A 5,998-nucleotide genomic window follows, 5' to 3' on the forward strand; every position below is an offset into this window, starting at 1 on the left:
TTTCAAGGGTTATATAATGTCATATTCACATGCATTAGCAGGCTTTATGAAGTTCACAGTAGGGTTGGCCGTGCTCCAGCTTTGCTAGCTCTGGTAGCTCATCTCCAGCTCTAGGCTGGCTCCAGAGCTGATGGAGAAAAAATGTCATAAATTGCTTACATGGTTACATAATATGCCTAAAAAGTCTAAGAGGGTTGTACTTCTTCTTCATTTTTATGGCACATTTTCTCAGTATTGATGTAATAATAATATGCAACGCAATTAACTGTACAGTAAAATATATTTAAATAAGAGAAAAATATGTATAATAGAGAACTGGGACTAATATCCGAAAAAAAAAAAAAATTTACATGTATTCAAAGGGGAAAAATTGTCTGTCAGTCAGAAATGACAGAAATGAGAAATATGTATCACAACAACCTGTTTTGCCTTGCATCGATTTACCACCTTGCCAGAAGCTGGCAACAGTTTCAAAATGCTAATGTTATTTGTGCCACCTAAGGACATATGCTTCTGGATTCATTATCTGCATGTACTACAGGTGCTCTTTTCAGCCTCCTAGCACTTTCACAGCCAGAAATATACCATACAATAGGGTGATATGAAAAAAAGCACATTTTCAGTCCTGTTTCTGGAACTGTGGCACATAGACACTCCATTCAAAGTGTTTTGTGATCAGAGGAGCAGCCCGAGTTTGCATGCCCCATTTTTGTTTTGTGTATATGTCACTTTAAATAAACAAACGCACACAGTTCCACGCTGTACATGCGTAGACGCTCGACTGAGGGCTCTATGGATAGCTAAGACCAGTGGGCACCTAAAGCCCTGCACCAGTGGTTGCAGGGTTAGGAGTCAAATAAAAGCCCACCCCACCTCCCAAGCATGTCTTTCCATGGGATCAAGTTTTGGCTGGCAGCAGACATTCAGTCCAAATATTTGGTCAATGGCTAGCCCTACTTGGGCAAGGAGGAGACTCGCCCAGCTAACAAAAGGCTGGGTGACAGTTTGGTACTTAGGCTAATGGGACCCGATTTAGGAAAAGAGAGAAACGTTACCACCAACAATTTTTATTTACCTCACTGCAATTGGTAAAAGAGTTGAAGAAGAAAAAAACAAGCCGAGTTGGAACTGTAAATAAACAAAGGAGAGAACTGCCACCATCTGCAGGAGACCTGCAAACAGGGACTAGTGAAAAAAAAATGGAGACTGTAGAGTTTTACAATACAACGAAGTATGGAGTTGACAGTTTAGACCAGATGGCTGGGTCTCGCAGTTGACCTGTTCATGTGTTTTACAATGTATTGGGTCTTGCAGCCATCAACTCTTTTATTCTTTACAAGGAATGCACAGGCAAGCAGATAATGAGGAGAAATTATATATTGTAGCTAGCCGAAGAACATTTTGAACAGAAGAAGAGTGCAAAGCAGGTACCTGCAGTTGAAGATGGCGACCCCGGCTCCAGCCGTAAGCAATGACAATGCCAGGTTGCCAAATGAAATGGTAACAAGACTCTTGATATCTGTGCCCATTGTGCAAAGGCAGCGTGTGGAAAGTGCACTGCATATGTGGAAAAGAGCAACATCTGTGTGGATTGTGCAAGCACTTAAGGACTATCGTTTATTTGCTGCATTTTTTTTGCCCTGCGTTTCGCTGTTATTTTTGTATTCAGATTGCGCATCACAGGCAAGATGGGGGAACATCTGATTATAGCAGTGCAGAATAACTTGTTCTTTATGACAAGCAGCACAAGAAATACAAAGAATACAAACAGAAATTAAGGGAAAATCGGAAAGTAAGCACCATTGGTATGTTAAAATAAACACACTGTTTTGACTACAGGGCTTCATTAAATGTCCGGGTGTAGCTTCTAGAAACTGCATGCCATAAAACACCACAGCCCATTATTAAATATAGACTGAACTACAAAACAAAATCACATGTCTAATTATATCCAGTAGCATCCACAGGTAAGTGGTATTGTATTTATTGCAAATTATACTGTCTAAAACAGTTTTATTTCAATCATATATTTTAGTTCTATGACAAGCGTTCATATTTAAAAAAATATATAAATTCTAAAACTGCAGTTATGGAGACATTTAAATGTGTTCTCCATACAGTTCAAGATCTGCAGGTTTTGGCCTTTAGGAAGATTGATGCTTCATGTCTTCTTATTAATAAATGGTAACTATGTGTATACATTGGGATATTTTAAATACATTTTGAGAAGGCAAACAGCAGCTTGTATCTCCAGCTGGAGAAATCTAAAGAGGCTTCATTAAATTTACAAACTCACATTTCTGCAAAAGCAGTTGAGGCTTGCAGATGGAAAGTCAGCTGGCTTCTTTTCTGGCAAGTCACTGCTCAAACTGTCAATATTGAAATTAAGCTCTTAAAATCGGAGTAGAAGAAAGCACTGAAGAGTAACAATGAGCTCCAACAGATGACATTTGCTGTGAAAAAAAAAATTCCCAAGAAAGAAGACTATACAAAATAAAATGCAAATAAATTGGATTAGAACAAATTCTACTCAGAGATTTTTAGCCATAATAAGGGGCCCTGCCATATAAAAATGAGCAGCCCTGAAACAGCAGTAATTTATTAGACCAAACAGTGACACAACATAAGGACAAAACTGAGCAGAAACAAACACTTATTTGGTAGCTTGGTCTTTTGCGTCATGCAGGGTCTGAACCTGTGCAGGCATGGAATCAATGAGATTCTGTATTAAACTCTGGTCCAGATTTTGCCATAGTTCCATGAGTTTTGACTGCAGTTCATTCACATTGGCAGGTACCGGTTGTGTTTTGTTTGTTTATCAAGGTGTTCCCAGACATGTACAATAGGGTTCATGTAAGAACTCTGAGGAGCCCAAGGGAGAAGCTGTAGACCCTCTTGTCTCTTCCAGGTCTGGTGAATCTGGACATATGGCACGTGGCACCATCTTCCTGCAGATGGTGCAATGTAAACCGCAAAACCATGGTATGAGATGGTTCTGAAGGACAGCAATGTAACGTGCCAAATTGAGACATCACTCAATAAACACCAACTCAGTCTTTCCACTGAACCAAATCACAGACCACAAGCTACTGCCACCATGTTTTACTGTTGCCTTTAAGCAATCGTTCCACACATCTTCTCCAGCCCTCCTCCATACTCAAATGCACCTATTCAAATTGAATCATTGAAAATGAGACTCATCTTAGAACAGAACAGCCCTCCAAAACAGTCACCTAGATTTTTGCTTAATAAAAAAAGGTCTTCTTTTCTCAAATGTAAGAGCTCATTTTGATTTAGAAACACTGGCACTTGCAATGATCTTACTGTAGAAAATCAGAAATGGTTTGTATGTCAGACAGATCCCTGGTTCTAGATAGAATTTTTTTTTTCTCCTGGGAACTGAAGAAAAGGTGCAAGAAGTCTAGCATGAGGATTTGTTTGTCTGTTTGAGGATTCTGAATTGTCATACATTGAGGAGCATGACTGTGGAAAGGTTAACAAAGGTCACACCCTTGATACCTGATAAAAGCAAATAATAGCTGGTGGGAGCTATAAGAGGTCCTAAATCTGGAGATTACAAGCATGCACATTCAAAGTTAAACCTAGAGCAGAGGAAATATTAAACTAAAAAAATATAGTAAGCTTTTCTCTGTGGGTATTTCATTAATCCAAAATATGCCAGTTAAGTAATGAAATGCAACATCTGTTCATGGTTGTGTTTCTGACCCTTTTGTCAGAACTAATTACAGTATAACAAACGTGTTAAACCTTACCTAACCAATTTGAGAACCATGCCTAGAAGTATTTATTATCCCCTGCAGGGGAAAAAAAAGTCCAGGCAAAGAGGATATAGTGGAGGCTGTCACACTAATATATCTTTCTACACATATGAAAATGTGATTATTCAATTGTGATGAAACTTAGTATTAACATTACTTAGCATAATGTATTGAGAGTATTAGATTCTGGGGATATATGGGGGTGTCCATCTGTATGTCATACATTTTACATGTATCTGAAGAACAGAAATAGGTATTCCTCAGACTCTAAATTAGTCATTTTAACACACTTTAATGTGATACTAAGATCTAATTTGCTTACCTAAAGACATATTGATCCTAAATACCAAGTATCCAATTTCATTAAACTATTCAATGCCATTTCTTATTCTATACTATACTATACATATTGTTGATATGCACATGATCATCAACTTTTTTTGAATTTACAGTCATGACGGAGGATGTTTTTGGTAAATCTGACCTGTTTATTAATACAGACATATTAACTCATTTAGTAAAACAGATTGTGATCTATAATAAATTAAGGCCTTGGCAATTAGTGCAGTCCCTAAACTCCCTCAGACTTCTCATATTGTTAGTATGCAGCTTTGGGAAAGACGCAGCAGGCTTACAGTTTAATAAACTGGATTATGTTTACTGACAGATTTTTGAGTAAGTAATTTTCTATGATGCCTGACATCTGTTATGTTCCCATATTGTTTCCCATCTTGTTCTATAGCAAGTAGGTTGGGGATGATTGTGATTACAGTTACAGAATTGTTTCTGTCCCTGTGGTCTATTACTGAATCATTTGAAATAGCTGACATTGAATGTATTACATTGCAGTCTGCAATAAATAATTCATTGATAAAATATAAGGGAAGGGGGGAATGTCTTTTTTAAGTATTATTTATTCTAGCAAGCAGTTAGAAAATGAAACAAGGGGTTGTAGGCAGCAATAAAACAAATTTTAAAAAATGTTATGTTTCTAGGTGAAGACTATATTCTCAAATGACAAACACGCTGCTCATCTCAAAGATTGCTCTCTACCTTAAAGACTTGTTGGCCACATGTACACTTTCTTTTCCTTGGCTGCTCACAAGTGCAAATGACTGCAGTGTTCTGTATTTAATGTTTGAAGTGACCCCCCTCAAATACACACGCATTTTAGCACATATCCTTTATTACCCACAGCCCCCGGGCCAAGTACAAACCTAATGTAGAACAGCCTACACATATTTTATAGTGTTAACTATGAAGTTAACATATTTGTTTGTTTTGTAATGCTCTGCCCAGAAAAAAATGAATACACAGTTAAGCTGAGTTTCATTTACTGTCATTCTGTGATGCACTGTGGAGGCAAAATAAGCTGATCCCAGGAGCCAGCATTACACTTCAGCCATCAACACCAGGCAGAAGGATATCTACATCATCAGATTGAAAGAAGTGCAAGTGGATGGAGATGCAGATGGATCATATTAGTTTACTGTAAAGCTACATAAGTTTTAACATCTACTCTCATGTAATGGAAATGAGAAAGCTCTTGGTTTGCATGACATTCTTTCTGGTATCATGGTTATGACTTTTGATTTCCCACCAAGTCACAGTTCAGTGCAGGTGTATTCTTTCTCAAACTTGTACCCCTGCACATACAGTATCATAAGTCTTGGTGCATGTTGTTTTACATATTTATAAACAATTATTGATGCAGATTTCCCAATCGGCTAGGGGTGACTGTATTTTAAATAGTTTAAACTATCACAAACACAGCTGAATAAAAGTAAAATATGTAAGGATTATGGGAATAGTAAGGTGCTATTACCATCTAGTGTTTTATTTAAAATACAGCTCCAAAACCAAACCTGAGGAATACAAATAATGTATACAAAAAGTATCAGTATACTTAATAGCATAAAAAATTTGACCTTTTATTTCTAAAATTATATTACATTTTCGCTTTTTTTGGTAAGTTTTGTACTAAGTACCATCAGTACCAGTTTATGCGTTCAACATGAATAATACGTGTTGTCTCCCTTAACGTGAAACATCTGATACTTTGACTTGGACTGTACAAGCAAAACAAGCCCGTATGTAGACACCCACTGTTCAACGTTGCCTTGTGGGTACTGTGGTTCAACCATTCAACATTATTGAAGAATACAAATGGGCATGTTTTATTAAAAAAACTACATCTTCCGCAGCACCCTGAGAAAGTA

Source organism: Acipenser ruthenus, chromosome 5, assembly GCF_902713425.1.
Source record: "Acipenser ruthenus chromosome 5, fAciRut3.2 maternal haplotype, whole genome shotgun sequence".
In the NCBI taxonomy this organism is placed as follows: domain Eukaryota; kingdom Metazoa; phylum Chordata; class Actinopteri; order Acipenseriformes; family Acipenseridae; genus Acipenser; species Acipenser ruthenus.